Source organism: Mustela erminea, chromosome 2, assembly GCF_009829155.1.
Source record: "Mustela erminea isolate mMusErm1 chromosome 2, mMusErm1.Pri, whole genome shotgun sequence".
NCBI classification, from domain to species: Eukaryota; Metazoa; Chordata; class Mammalia; order Carnivora; family Mustelidae; genus Mustela; species Mustela erminea.
The window spans coordinates 57286844-57303039 of record NC_045615.1 but is presented as its reverse complement, the minus strand read 5'-3'; positions in this window follow the sequence as shown (position 1 = coordinate 57303039).

Sequence of the window (16196 nt, the reverse complement as noted above, 5' to 3'; positions counted from 1 at the left end):
TGTATCATTGCACATTCTGATCCTGAAGTGTGAAATTCATGGATGATACAGCTTGCTTATCCACATTTTAAAGAAAAATTAACAAATACCCTAACTAGAGAATAATATATATTTTTTAAAGATTTTATTTATTTATTTGACAGAGAGATCACAAGTAGGCAGAGAGGCAGGAAAAGAGGGAAGCAGGCTCCCCACTGAGCAGAGAGCCTGATGCAGGGCTCAATCCCAGGATCCTGAGATCAGGATCTGAGCCGAAGACAGAGGCTTAACCCACTGAGCCACCCAGGTGCCCCGAGAATAATAGAGATATTAGTAGAATAACAAGAGAAGGGAAATTAGAGGGAAGTAGTTTTTAGTAAAATTGTTATAGCTCAAGTGTAACTACATAATGATGTCTGATAATTGACCTACCTTCTATCAGTAGGAATGTGACAGCCCTAAATGTAAGCTATTAAGTTACTCTGAAATGGTGAATAATATGCAGTAAAGTTCCGGACAAATGTATCTTTTCAATTTACATTCAGTATTTCTAGGAAATTCGAGTATGGTAAGGTTGTGCAAAAATCGATTAGATGACATTATGTACTATAGTTAAATTCAAAATTTCAATTCAAAATCTGTTAACAAATAGATTTTTTTAAAAGGTTATATGAATGTCTGGCAGGATGTTTGAATGTTGTTGGAGATAATAGTCCTTAGATGTGTATATCTGTTCTGTGTATTGTTTTACCTGTACTGTCAGCATTACTCCACTTGTAATTGCTACAACCAAAGTAGCCCATAAATTTCCATAGTATGGTAGTGCTCAGTGGTACTGTGCCCATTGACAACCAGTCTTTAAGATTGTTCTCATTCTGCCCATGAATCATTCTGCTCATTACATTTGGAATCAAACCTATAATTCTGCATTTCTAAATAGTTTCGAAGTGATTCAAGTGATCATTGTGATCTGTGGGCCATACCTTAAGGCATAATGCTCTCTATCTTCACTGTCCAAAAGGGAAATTTTTCTTTCATTGCAAGAAGTTCTGTTAGGGAGCTGTGGCAAATACTGTTTCTCAAGTGATTTTTTAATTGGTTTCAAATATCAGTGAGTTTTACTTCTGACCATTTATCTGAAGAACTGTTTATATTTGTGATCATATGCTTTAGGAGCAGTGTTTGGAATAAGATGGCTCATTCTTTTGTGAAAGTTGAAGATGTGTACCCGAATGGGACGTCACCACATCTTCAGAGATGGATCTAGATTGTATTGAAGGAGTCCTGAATCATAAAACAGCATTTTTCAAAATCTTTCTTACCACAACCTACAATAAGAAATACATTTTATATTGTGGCTCAGTTTATATGTGTATATATATATCCCAAAACAAGTTTTACCAAGCTGTACTCAACTTTACTGTGAGGGACCCGTTCTGAGATTTTTCTGTGCTAATCTGTTCGTTTCTCTTCCCTTGTCTGTTTGTTTCTTTTTCATTACTCTTCCCTTGTGTCTCTTTTTTCCTTCTTTCATTCATTCATTTCTTGTGCTGGTCTTTATCTTCATCTAATTAGTCACAATCTGCAGTTTGAAAAAAATACCATAGGAAATATCCCTGGTAATGTGAACCTATTAAAATTATAAAGCAGGTTTGTTTTGTTTGGTTTTAGGATTTATTTATCTGAGAGAGGTAGAGTCCCAAGCAGACTCTGTGCTGAGCACAGAGCCCTACCTAGGGCTCAATCTCATGGCCCTGAGATGACAGTCTGAGCTGAAATCAAGAGTCCAGTGCTTAACTAACTGCGCCACCCTAAAATTATAAAGCAGTTTATACCATTTGAGCACATCGGCCATGGAAAAGTATAAAGCCTTCATTGTTTGTTTACACTTGGTTAGGTTAACTTTTCTTTTTTCTTTTTTAGTTTTTTTAAGTAATCTCTATACCCAGCATGGAGCTGGAACTTAAAACCCTGAGATCAAGAGTTGCATGCTCTTCGTACTGAGCCAGCCAGGTGCCCCTAGTGTAACTTCTTTAAAACTAAAGTAAAATTAGCATATAATACTAGTTTGAAGTATATGACATAATTCAATATTTGTTTACAGTATAAGGTGATCACTACAGTGAGTCTAGTTACCATCCCTCACCGTACAGTTGACTTCCTTCACTCATTTCATTCACCCCCCCGTCCTCATCTCCTCTGATAGCGATCAGTCTGTTCTCTGTATCTGAGTTTTGTTTGTAAGTTTGTCTTTTAGGTTTCACATGTAGGTGAAATTGTGTTATTATCTCTGGATTATTTCACTGAACATAATATTTTTTTAAGGTCGATCCATGTCTCATATGGTAAGATGTCATTTTTTTTTAATGCCTCAGTAGTCTGTTGTGTGTGTATACCACATTTTGATTCATTCATCCATTGATGGACTTTTAGGTTGTTTTCGTGTCTTGGCTATTGTAAATAATGCTGCAATGACTATAATGGGGTGCATGTATCTTTTTTAAGTAGTGTTTCTGTTTTCTTTGGATAAATACCCAGAAGTGGAATAGGTAGATCATGTGGTAGTTCTATTTTTAATTTATTTCTAAATTTATTGAGGAACCTCCATACCATTTTCCATGTATATTTAGACTCTGCCCATTTTTTAATAAGTTTTTTTTTTTTGCTATTAAGTAGTTTGAATTCTTTCACATTTTAATTAGATGCTAACAAATACAAAATCTATTCCTAGGTAAATGAGTGGGTACTGTTAAGTCTTAGTCAGTTAAAACAGTAACAACATTGTAAGAACTGATAATGCTGATTGTATTATTTATTTTTATTTTTATTTTATTTTATTATGAGAGGGTGCAGGTGCGTTGGGGAGGGGGGCAAGGGCAGAAGGAGAGAGAATTCCAAGCAGTCTCCACCCCATCAGGGAGCCTGAAGCAGGGCTTGGTCTCACAACCCTGAAATCAGGACCTGAGCTGAAATCAAGAGTCAGATGCTGAACCAGCTGAGCACCTCAGGTGCCCCGGTAATGCTGGGCGTTTTTTTTGTTTGTTTGTTTGTCTTTTGTTTTTTAAATTTTATTTATTTGACAGAGATCACAAGTAGGCAGAGAGGCAGGCAGAGATGGGGGAAGCAGGCTCCCACTGAGCAGAAAGCCTGATGTGGGGCTCGATCCCAGAACCCTGAGATCATGACCTGAGCCAAAGGCAGAGGCTTAACCCACTGAGCCACCCAGGTGCCCCAGTAATGCTGGTTTTAGATACATACTCCCTGGAACGCTTTTTGGGACGGGTGGGTGGAAGCAATAATTACATTGCAAGCTACTTGCCTGCTTAAGGTCACAGTTCATGACAGTAAACCTGGATCATCTGCAATAACCTGAATACTTAACTTTGTATAACAAAAGAGCCTATATTCTTCATCCCAAGTGTGGTATCAAACTTACTAATTTAAAAATTAAAAAGAGGGGCGCCTGGGTGGTGCAGTGGGTTGGGCTGCTGCCTTCAGCTCGGGTCATGATCTCAGGGTCCTGGGATCGAGCCCCGCATCGGGCTCTCTGCTCCGCAGGGAGCCTGCTTCCCTCTCTCTCTCTCTCTCTCTCTCTCTCTGCCTGCCTCTCTGCCTACTTGTGATCTCTGTCTGTCAAATAAATAAATAAAATCTTAAAAAAATTAAAAAAAAAATTAAAAAGAAAGTGCAGGGAATATGCTCATTAGCTTTATCCAGCTGGAATTCTGATCTATTTAAAGATATTTCTTAGTACTCAGTCTCCCACTAGTATTAATGAGCAGGCTCAGTATTCAGCCATTCAACAAATATTGAGGACCTATTATATGCTAGGCACTGCTAAGTCTTGAATAGACAATGAACAAAAGAGGGCATGATCCCCCCCATGATGATGATAATCTGTAAATTTATATAATGTAAATGATAATAGGTTTATTAAATGGTTACTGTATGCCAGGGTAGTTTATACTAACAAAGCAGAACAACTTAAATAATAAATCTAATAGATCTGTAGATATGTTCATTTTCCCTTCGTATTTGTGGAAGTTTTTGCCTTATCAGTTCAGTGCAAAGTTATTTGAGGCTAACAGATAACATTTCAATGGCTAATGATTCTCCATTGCAGTAGATAACCACTGATATTACTTACCCTGAACCCCTCTCCTCTACTCCCTACTTCCTAAAGTCTCTACAGCTTTCCTGTAGCTTAGGATTTTAAATAGGTAGTTTATTTCCATAGCAATAATTAGTTACCTATATGTGAATTCCAGAAAACATTTTGACATAATTTCAAAGTTACAGAAAAACTAATAATACAAAAAATTTCTATATACTTTCACCCAGATTCATCAGTGTTAACATTTTACCACATTTATTTTATTCTAATACTTTTGTGAACGTCTTGAGAATAGCTGATGTCCTCCTTTGCCTAAATACTTCAATATGTTTCTTAAAATATTTACTGCATGTTTCCTAAAAGCCAGGACATTTTCTTACCTAAGCATAATACAATGATCAAAATCAGGAATTTAGCATTGATACAATGGTATAATCCATAGATTTTACTCAGATATTCTCATCTGTCCCAATAATTTCCTTGATTGCAACTGAAAACCAGTTTATATGTCATATCCCTTTAGTTTCCTTTATTCTGGAATTAAATTTAATCAGCCCTCCTTTTGGCTTAATGACAGTAACAATTTTGAAGGGAGTGTGCCAGCTATTTTGCAGTATATTTCTTAGTTTGGGTTTGAATGTTTCCTCATGGTTAGAATGAGATTATGAACTTTTGGCAAGTATACAATCGAAGTTAGGTGTTTTTCTCAGGGCATCCTACCAGGGACACATGATGCCAGTTTGTTCCGTTACTGGTGATGTTAATTTTGATCGCTTGAGTAAGGTAATTTCTGTGGGTTTCTCCATTGTAAACTTAATAATTTTCACTTTGTAGTTAATGAGTATCTTGTTGTGGAACTTCCTGTTTCTTCACAAATTTTACCCACAAGTTTTACTACTCAATGATGGTATTATCTTCATTTATGATGATTGACTAATGGTGATTTTTCTACTTCATTATCCTTCTGTATTAGTTGGTTTCCTATTGTTAGAACTTTGTCTTATTTAAGTGCAGACTCGTGCTTTCTATTTGATTTTGATGTTCATACTGTCCCAGATTTGACCAGTGGGAGCTCCTTCAACCTGGCTCCTTGTCCTTTTGGCATGTTCATAATCATTCTTTAAGTGGACTTTACTTTTGGATACAAACGAATGTTCCAGACTTTTCTTGACTCATGTACTTTATCTCCTTCAGCTCTGAAACTGGTAATTTCACCATGGAGCCCTGATTCTTTTAGTGAAGAATGGAATTTATAACTGAGATCTGGACAGTTGTTATACTCATTGATACCAAGTTGTCATTCCTTAAAAGTTCTCACAGTAGAACTAGGAAATAGAAGTATGTATGTACTTACATACATGTCTTCCTATAATCCTTTATATATAATTGTATATACACACACACACACACACACACACACACACATATATATATATAAACTCTGTGTGTGTGTGTGTGTGTGTGTGTGTGTGTGTGTGTGTATCCATGATTTACACTGGTATCTCTAATTCTAACTCAAATACCACACAGGGGTCTTTGTATTCTCTCTTTGTATTCTCTCTTTTCATATGTATAATTCTCTTCTGTGTACAGTGAGAAAACAGGACATCATCCCCAATATATTTTTTGTTCTGTCCTGGAATAGAAAATAGTTTCATAATTGCTACCCTTTGTCTTTACAAAAAAAGAAATCTAAGAATTCAAGACATGTTCAGAGTTCATTTGATCTTTTGATGCAGGGCTTTTAGTTCAAATACTGTGTTCAGAACTTCAGTTCTCGCTCCTACCCGTCCCTTCCTTCAGTGTGGCTATGTTATCATTTGAAATGCCCTTCTGTTCATTGGTTTTGTTTGTATTCCAATTTAGGTTCCCTTGCCCTATCACTTCTTGTTTCTCTCTTGTCCCTTCCCTTTCTTTTTCCTTTCCCTCCTTTTTTTTTCTTCCTCCCTTCTCCCCTTTCCCTTCTTTTCTTTCATCTTCTTGAATGTGTAAAACGTTAACATGATTCCAAGAGGCAGAACTGCTTATGAAGTTATACTCAGAAAAATAATATCCTCGTCTTCCCCCTCATTCCTTGTGTCCTCCCTACCCCATTTCAACCCACCTCCCTTGGGTAACTCAGTTCATGGGTCCCTGCATTGTCTTTCCTGTATTATTTTTGCACAAAGGAGTAGATTCATATATATATTTTACTTCCTCTTATTTCTTACACAAAGGGTGATATACTACAGATACTCTTGTGTTTGCTTATTTTGCCTGACAGTGTGTCCTGGAGATTGTTTCACATCAATTCATAGAGATCTTATTCATATTTATAGCTACAGAGTACTCCATTGTCTGTCCCATAGTTAATTCAACCACTCTCCTATGTATGACTGTATGTGCTCCAATATATACAATTACAAACAGTGCTGCAGTGAATATTCTTTTGCAGTTAAATTTTCTTGCATCTTCAGGTTAAACTCCTAGAAACAGGATTATTTGATTAAAAGATAAGTTTTTGTTGGTCCCTTAAAGTTTGCATCAATGTACATTGCCACCTGCAGTAAATGAGAGTGCCTGTTTTTCCTTTACTTCACCAACTGATCATGTTGTTAATATTTGAATATTTGCCACTGGAAAGTGGAGAAGTGATATTTTGATATAGTTTTAATGTTCTCTTACTTTGAGTGATGTTGAATATACTTTTTTTTTTTTTTTAAAGATTTTATTTATTTATTTTACAGAGAGAGATCACAAGTAGGCAGAGAGGCAGACAGAGAGAGAGGAGGAAGCAGGCTCCCCGCTGAGCAGAGAGCCCGATGCGGGACTCGATCCCAGGACCCTGAGATCATGACCTGAGCCGAAGGCAGTGGCTTAACCCACTGAGCCACCCAGGCGCCCCTGTTGAATATACTTTAAGGGCTGAGTTTGTGTGTTTTCAAAATTTGTTTTTGTCTCTTATTTATAATTTTTCTGGTATATTTAACAGCCCCTCAGGTAGTTACCAGGTTATCAACTGTGCAACCACGACTGAAAATTCCTGCTCTGTTCTTATAATACTTTTCCACTTTGGCCACATTTATACTCCTTTCCCAAAATATGTGTGTGTGTGTGTGTGTGTGTGTGTGTGCGCACGTGCACACAAGCATGCATGCCCTAGAATCATTAAGGATAATGTGGGAACAGGTGGTTTCAGTTCCTGGTTCCAGTTGTTCCTAAAGCCCATATATTTCCCTGCTCTTTCTATTTTTTGTTCAACAGTTTCTGCATTGAAGCAAATAAATCCGCTTGCCTTTCACTTAAATTCATTGGATTTCATTACTACCAGAATAGCCTAGAAAACCATTTGGGGGCACCTGGGTGGCTCAGTGGGTTAAAGCCTCTGCCTTCGGCTCAGGTCGTGATCTCGGGGTCCTGGGATCGAGCCCCACATCGGGCTCTCTGTTCAGTGGGGAGCCTGCTTCCCCCTCTCTCTCTCTGCCTGCCTCTTTGACACTTGGGATCTCTCTCTCTCTGTCAAATTAAAATAAAAAAAGAAAAGAAAACCATTTGGTTCTTTTTTATCATAATTTTTCATATTCTCTGGAGGAGTATTCATCTATTGGTCAGTTATGTTGTTTTTTTCTTTTTTCTATTTTTTAAGATTTTTATTATTAGCATAATGAGGGGCTGAGAGGGAGGGAGAAGTAGATTCCCTACGGGGTGGGGTACCCGATGTGGAGCTTGACAAGGCTCAGTTCCAGGACCCTGGGATCATGACCTGAGATAAAGGCAGACCCTTAAGTGCCTAAGCCACCCAGGCACTGCTATTTCACTTCTGGTAGTATCTTTATGTCCATTTAAAAATTTAGTTATTTGCAAAATGTAGCTGTACTGTACTGGTTATTTCTCACATTTTCTTCTGCTGGGCCTTTTTGATACTAAGCTTTCCATTCCCCTTTGTCTGCGACTGTCCTCACTTTAGTTCTTGTGCTGGTTGTTGTAAAGAAAGCCATGCATTTTAGGGTGCAAGTGTATTTTTTCTGGTGCTCTCTCAGATCTGCCACTGCTGGGCTGTCTGTTCACTTCTGTGTAGGCTCAGGCGCTTTTGGCAGTACTTATCTATGATTCGGTGTCTACAGATTATACTTTTCCTATGTTTCATTGGGAGAGGCCACAAGGTTTCCTTTCTCCCTATATTCTTGTTTTTGTACAATTTCCAAGAAGAGAAAGGGAAAGATGCTGGGGTTTAGCTATTTCTAGGTAAATTTATCCTCAGTCTGTTATTTTCAACGGGAAACCAGATTTTGGTCATTTTAACCCTTTCCGAGATACCCATCTTTTTCGTTTTTACTTTTTTTAAAGTAATCTCCACACACAACTTGGGGCTTGAACTACAGGCCCAAGATAAAGAGTTGCATGCTTTTGCAGCCAGACACCCCTCATCTGCCTTTAATACAGAAGATTAATGTATTCATATAACTAATGTGTTTGATGATAGTCATCTTTTTAGTTTTTCTTAAATGCTTGATTGCTGCTTTTTTCAGTGTCTTGGTGTAAACTATTTGCTTTGCTTTTGTCTTCCTAAATGTATTTTGTTTTTGATTCTTGTAGTAGATATTTTAAGTTTTCAAAGCATTCTTTAACTTGTGTTCTTTGTTAGTATTAACCATTCTGAGATTCAACATTTTTAGCCCCTTTTGTTTAAGAAAATACTCCAATTCTTAGAATTCTCGGGGTTTTTTATACTGTTTTATGAACACATTCACAGCATTAAAAGTTATCTCTATTTTTTATTTACTACCTGACCCTGAAGGTCATCATTTTAAAAAAAAAATAATGAAATCAGCTTTATTATTTTGGTCTGACTATATAAATGCTATTTACTCATCAAAAATTCAATTTATAAAAGTATGAGGGCTACTGTTAATATTTTGGTGGTCAAATTTTCATGCATTCATTATAACCCAGATAAACCCAGGGCTAGTTTAGATGTTAAGCTATAATTGACCCAAATATTTGATGAAAAGCAGTATCAACTATAGAGGTTTATGAATTAAATACCTAACATATAATAAGACTGCCAGTTGACAGTTACAGGGTTTATAGCAACTTAGCAAAGTTAGGGCTTTGGATTGGCTTCTCTTGATTTTCTTGGCTTTCCTCTCTTAGTCACAAGATGGCTCTCACAGTTCCAGCCATGACTTACTCAGATAACTATGTTCAAAGGCAGGAAGCAAAGAAATAAGCTACTTTTCCTAGTGTCTCTCTTTTTAAGGAAAAATGAAATCTTTCCTAGGAAGCCCTAGCATATGCTTACTTTCCGTTGGTCAGGTTTCATGGTTATGCCTCAGATGCAAGTAAGATTGGGAAAGAGTGCTTCTGGCATGTTCCGTTTCCATATTAACGGGTAGACTTTGATATCAAGAAAGAATGGTAGGGAATGAGTGTTAGACGATCTACAGTGTTTGTCGCTTAGTATATGTGCAGTAGTATCCAATAGTGCCTAAAATTATGTTTGTTTTGGTGTGGACGTTTTTCAAAAGTGAATTATTTTTTTCTTACAATATCCAAACCCCATATACGCATTGTTACGAATCTGTTAGCTCACATTTCACTGTGTTTATAAATCCACCCAGGTATAGAGTGGAGGTTCAGTCATTGTTTTATAAATGGGCTCATGTTATATACATTAATCTGACACTTCCTTTTCTTGCTTACTGTGTAGTGCAGATCCTCTAAAGTTGATGGACATAGGTCTAATTTCAGTCAATCTTTTTTTTTTTTTTTTTTTTTTGAGGGAGAGAATGTGCTGGGGAGGGGCAGGTGGAGAAAGAGAGAATCCTAAACAGGCTCCACGCCCATTGTGGAGCCCCATGTGGGGCTCCATGCGGGGCTTGATATCATGACCTGAAATCATGACCTGAGCCAAGGCACTAGAGCCAGGCACTAGAGTGAAAAAGTTCTGCCTGCATGGAGTTGACAGTCTATTGAGAAAGACGGGCAATAAACAAGTAATGAATACAATCTAATAAATATTGTATGCATACGATGAAACAGTTACGAAAGATGACTGCTAAGTGCTATAGAGGGAAGTAAAGTAGGATAAGCAGGCAGAGCATTATGGCAAGGGGGTTCTCTTTTAGGGAGATGAGGGCAAATTTCTGAGCAATTGGTTTTTGGGTAAAGACATGAATTAAGTGAAGGACAAGCCATGGTAGTATCTAAGGAGGTACTATTTCAGGCAGACAAGACTGTGTTTTTATTAGAAGGTCACTAGCTGGAACATGTAGCTGGGGTGGAGTGATAGGGGGAGAAAAGAAAGAAATGATGGCAGAAGGGGTGGTCTAGGGCTAGATTACAAAAGTCCTTGTCAGCCATAGTAAGAAATTTGGTAAGGTGCTGAAGCTTTTAATTTTTGATCATCTGATGACTATAGAATCTTAATGTCATTGGTACTTCATTTTTCTCTGTATAGTAATGTTTTGAAAATATTTTCCTATGTGTATTTGGATTTACTCTCCTGTCTCTTGCTTTTTACTCTTCTGCATGTTTATATCCTGAGTCCATGTTTCTGTCAAGTTGCTCTTTACTATTATTTTCTTAGAGTTATTTGTTTCACATTATAAATACTTACACAAGTATATCACTTAATGGCCTGAGTTTTATCTCATTCACAAATTAAATTTTCTTAAAGTCAAACCTATCTACGTATGCTGTTACTGCTTATAGAATTATGACCATTTTATTCCGCAGGAATTGCTACTGTCTATATAATACCTTTTTATTTTGCTATGGCTTTTAATATTATATTGCACACTGGCTGATATTAGCAGAAAGAAAGGTTTTGCCACTTACCAGCTTGTGGCTTTGGGCAAATTTTTCAATCTCTCTGTACTTCTATTCCTCATGTGTAAACTAGGGATTATAACAGCATCTAACTCATGGGGTTGTGAGAATTAAAGGAGTCAATACTTCTAATGTGCTTAGAACAGTGCCTGGCACCTAGGTATTATGTAAGTCTCTGTTACCTAGCCATGATATCCTTCACTTGCTAAGTGAAGGCAATATTCCCAGATAGGGAAATATTCAGAGACTATACCAGCCACCTACACCATCTTAGCAAAATACTCAAGAACTCAAACTTGATTTAGAAAGAAGCCAAACTGATTTTACCTTGTACTGTTAGAGATGAAAAGAAAAAATTCAGTACTGATGTTTTTAGAGGGAGTGAGCAGGGAAGAAGGGAAATGATTCTTTTTCTCTTTTTTTCTTTCAGTCTAGAAGGCTGTATGATTTTATCTTTGAAATAGAGTTTTATAAAGCTAATCAGGTGTGTCTGTTTTCTCAAACAATCCCAAATGGGATTCTCACCTCTTCAGTCTGTAGACTCGTATTTTCTTTTGTTACTTTGTTTCATTATTACCTTTCCTCCATCTGTATTTTGTGAACTTCTGCTGGCACCTCTGTGATTTTTTTTATGAGAGGTGCCTTTGGATCTGTCCAGGTCAGCTGTCATCTTTTCTCTCAAGTCACATTCTTTTGCATGCCTGCTGACTGTTTTGAGATAGGCCTCCTTATTTGACCTTTCATTAACTGAAGATCTAAATAGTTCACTTCCTGTGTCGATTTATCTACTGAATTTAAAATTTTTAATCCATGGTTTGTGATTTGTGATCAGATTTCCTTAAACACATTGACTTTGTACATTTAAGGTGACTTTGCCCTTCAGGAGGTCATCTCAGTTCCAGGTGTTTGCATGCTCGTTCTCACTCTGGCTGCTAGGTTAGGGGCTCTGCTGTTTGCTTTTGCCTCCGCAGAGCTCTGCCCTTACTCAGGGCCCAAGTCCTGCTACTGGTGTACCTCCCGTGGAACTCCTCGAGTTCTGAGAGGCACTGGCATTTTCCATCTTGCAACCTGCTTGTACGCCAGCCCGTACTCTAGTCGGTTCTCCCGCCAGAAGGTTGTTTATCCCCTACTGAGAATGGTCTGCTTCCTTGGCTGGTCAGATTAAGAGGCTGGAAGGATTCAGCCAGTTTATCAGTTCCCATCACTTACCGTCCAGGGCCAGAGATGTGAAAAGGAGTAAATTATGAGATCTAGTATGATCACGTTCTCAGTTTTAACCCTCATCCGAGGCCTCCTGCTCTTTCTGCAGGATCCCATTGTTTCGTCTGACCTGGAAGGAAAGGGCTTGAGTTCACTCTCTTGGAAGAGATCTGGGCACCCTTGAAGTTTAGCTCATACATGCTGTCAGCCCACTCAGGGGAAGTCATTGGTATTTGGGCTGGAGTTGAGAAAGCTAAGCATTAGCAAAGCGGCACTGCTGTCGTCCCAGATATCTTCCAGTGTTGAGCTTTTAATTTTAGGTCAGTTGGTAGACAACTTTATGTAACAAGAAGGATTCATGGGGTGGTGTATTTTCTCAGACTTTGTCTATCTGAAATAATCTTTGATTTCTTTTTACATTTAAAGGAAGCTTGAAGGGGTATAAATGGTTTAACATTTTAGGATTGCAGTGTTTTCTCTTTGAAAACTTACAGATACTGCTTAATTATTCTTGGCGTTTAAAATTGCAGTCATGTCTACCCCTAATGTTCACTGGGCCCAAGGCAAGAATTCTAATGGAGATCCACATACAATATATCTAAATATTTAAAATGTTTGAATCAAGCTAACAAACTTAAATACATTCTGTTCTCTCAGAATTTACTTGGCAAGTAAATTTTCATTACAATAAAATTGAAAGAGAAGTGTAGTATTATGGTTTTTATATGATGAAAAACTAAATGTCAAAGATGACTGATTACTGCTCATGTCTGGGTTTTCAACACCAATGTTTGTGTGAGTGATAAAGACATATGTCCTTGATGGTTCTGTTTCTTTTGTTCAGTCTCCTTCAGGAATACTGTTTATTTTTATTCTATTCTCTATATATTTGGCTATTCTTCCATTTTTTTTCTTATCTTTTTCAAATCTTTATTCTAAAGAGCTTTCTCATTTGGCCTGCCTTCATTCTAGCAAAATCACTAATTACATTCTTATAATAAGAATTCTCATAATTTCTGTTTTTAGTAACATAAAGTATAAACAATTATTCCAAGTATGTAATATTTAAATATATTTCATCAAAAATGAAAATTAAATACTAAAAATTATTTTTATGTTTTCAAAAAGTTGTCTTAAAATATTCAGAATTATTTATAAAAACTAAAAGGTAAAATACAAATAAAATAAATGTCTCAATTTTAAATAAAAATTAAAAACTTAATTTTTTGGAAATTTAATGAAATGTTATTAAGTGATTTATATAAATAAAATTCTTTGCAATTCTAACGTTCAATGTCCATCTTGTTGCCAATGTAGAGAGAACCAGTAACACATTTCACACGTTGCCTCTATAACTATACACAAACCTAAGAGTAATAATGAACTGCTTGATATCATGAAGTGTTGTATTTTGTGTACTTGATGTGAATACTTGGCTATTTGTGTCATTCTGCTTTTTAAAAATCTAGTTTCATTTAGTGTCTTTTAACCTAACCAAGTCTCTGTCACTTACCCCCCTTGACCTTTGTTGCCTACTAGAAGAAATCAGATCTTGTAGGATGCCCCATAGTCTGGATTTGTCCAATTGTTTAAGCCGTTCTTTTATCTCTGATATTCCCATTTACTGTAAGTTTAGCCTAAATGTTTGGCTAGAGTAATGTTAAACTTTTTTGGCAAGAGTGGTTCATGCTATTTATTTCATATTGCATCCCATCAGTGAGCACATAATGTCAAGTTTGATCACTTGGCTAAGATGATAACACCAGAGCTCTCAATTATAAGATATGTTTCTCCTCTGCAGTAAGCAAGTAATCTGTAGGGTGATACTTAGGTCCTGTGCCAATATCATCTTCAACGACCTTTATCCAATGGTTTTAATATCCTTGTCTGAATTATTTCATTAAGATTTGCAGAAAGGTTTCTAATTAAATACTTCCTTCTATGTTTATCAGCTGACATTTTTCTATAAAGAAGAAATTTCCCTCATCAACAGGAGATAAATTCTGGTTCTTCCCCAAAGGCAGAATAAAAGTTTAGTTCTTTCTTTTACAGAGTAAAGAAATGATTACCCTGTAAGGAATGAAAAAGGCATGGGGAGAGGAGAGGATGGAAGCATGACTTTTATATGACTTTGATACTCTTTTACCAATGTGTTTTATGAACTTGAAACAATAGTAGAGTGTAAAGTGTAAACATCCAAATTTAACTCCAACAAGGGGCACCCAGGTGGCTCATTCGGTTGAGCATCCGACTCTCAATTTTGGCTCAGGTGCTGATCCTTGGGGTTGTGGGATCCCCGAGCCCCTGGTTGGGCTCTGCGCTCAGCGGGAAGTCTTGAGATTCTCTCTTTACCCTCTCCCCCTCTTGCTACTGCCTGCGCTCGAGTATGTGTGCATACTCTCTCAAATAAATCTTCAGATTTAACTCCAACAATTAAAAACATATTTTATTTTTATATTGTTAGGATCCATACAGAGAAAATTATTCCAAATGAGCATTGAACATAATATTCTATCTGTACATCCTTAATGGGATGTATGCTAAGAACAAAAAGAAATTTGAAGAAGTCTCTTTTTAGGCGGAGGGGCAGATGGAGAGGGAGACAGAATCTTAAGCCAACTTCGCACCCAGCATGGAGCCAAAGGCAAGGCTTGATCTCACAACCCTGAGATCACGACATGAGCCAAAATCAAGAGCAGGAGGCTTACCTGGTTGAGCCACCCAGATGCCCCAAGAACTGCAAAGAAATCTTGAAACTAAACTAGATAATCTTATTGCTGATAGTAATATTGGTGTTAGAATTATCAGACCCTAAGATTTTCACTGCCAGAGAAAAAGAGATACAAATGTAAAAGCTGAAGTCCAGAAATACCTTTATAGCAGTAAATATGGATTAGAAATATTAATATGAAGTCATTTAGAAGTATTTAAGTATTTCCTAGTTTTGCCCAAAGAACCTAGAGTTAATGAGACCCCACCTGGTAAAAATAAGATTCCCAGGTATATATGATCTCTCTCACAAAATCTGCACTAACACTCTAAACCTGCAAAGCTCATTAAATACAACCCTCTATCTCTTAGGTAACGGGAGAAAAACCCAACCAGACTGACTAAATTCATCACCCTAACCCTAAGTGGGTCTCAGCCACCTCATGTATGTGATACTAACAACCTGGTCCATTTGCTGTGCTGCTCTCTTGATTATTCCACATTTCCCTTTTCTCACCCTTCCAAGTCACTTTCTCTACCCTGTGATGGCTTTGCTTCCTAATTCCCTGAGAAAATGAAACCAACCAGAAAAGAACGTTTTAGCCTCCTACCCACCTATACAATTACTTGTATTTTGGTTTATCTGCTACTATAGAACCTCCCTCTCGTCCACATAGGCAGAACGTTTCATGCCCTCCCATTCTGCTCAGAGACATTGCTCCATCAGTCCCTCTCTCTGTCATCCTCGGCTGTCTCACTACTTAATTATTCCTATCTGTATATAAATATGTTGTCTATTCTCTAGGAAACCTCTCCCACTTTCCCTGCTCATTACTTCCCTAATTCTCTGCTTTGCAGCAAAACCCAAAAGAGTTACTTGTCCTCTCAATTAGGATCCATGAATTTGTAGAACATTCTACCTCTTCAGAAGTTTTCCTTGTGCCTCTTCCTAGTAATACCACTCTCAAAAGGTAATCACTATTCTGACTTCCGTTATTCACTAGTTTTTCTAGTTATTCACTAGCTTTGTCTGATCTTAAACTTCATATAAATGCGTCATCCTTATGTACCATTGTGACTGCTTTCACTGAATACAATATAACATGCATCTCTTGTGTTGCAAGTATTAATAGTTTAAAAACAATATTGTAGAGTATTCCATTGTGAGACTATACCATAACTGATTGATTCTTCTATTGAACATTTGGGCAGCTCCTAGTTTTTGACTATTATGGATAATGCTGCTGTGGCCATTTTTAAAACATTTTGGAAGGTCTGTGCACATATTTCTCTCTGGGGTGTATCTAGGGGAAGATTTCCTGGATCAGAGGGGAGGTACATTCATTTTAGTACATAGTGCCATCAGCTTTCATATTGGTGAACA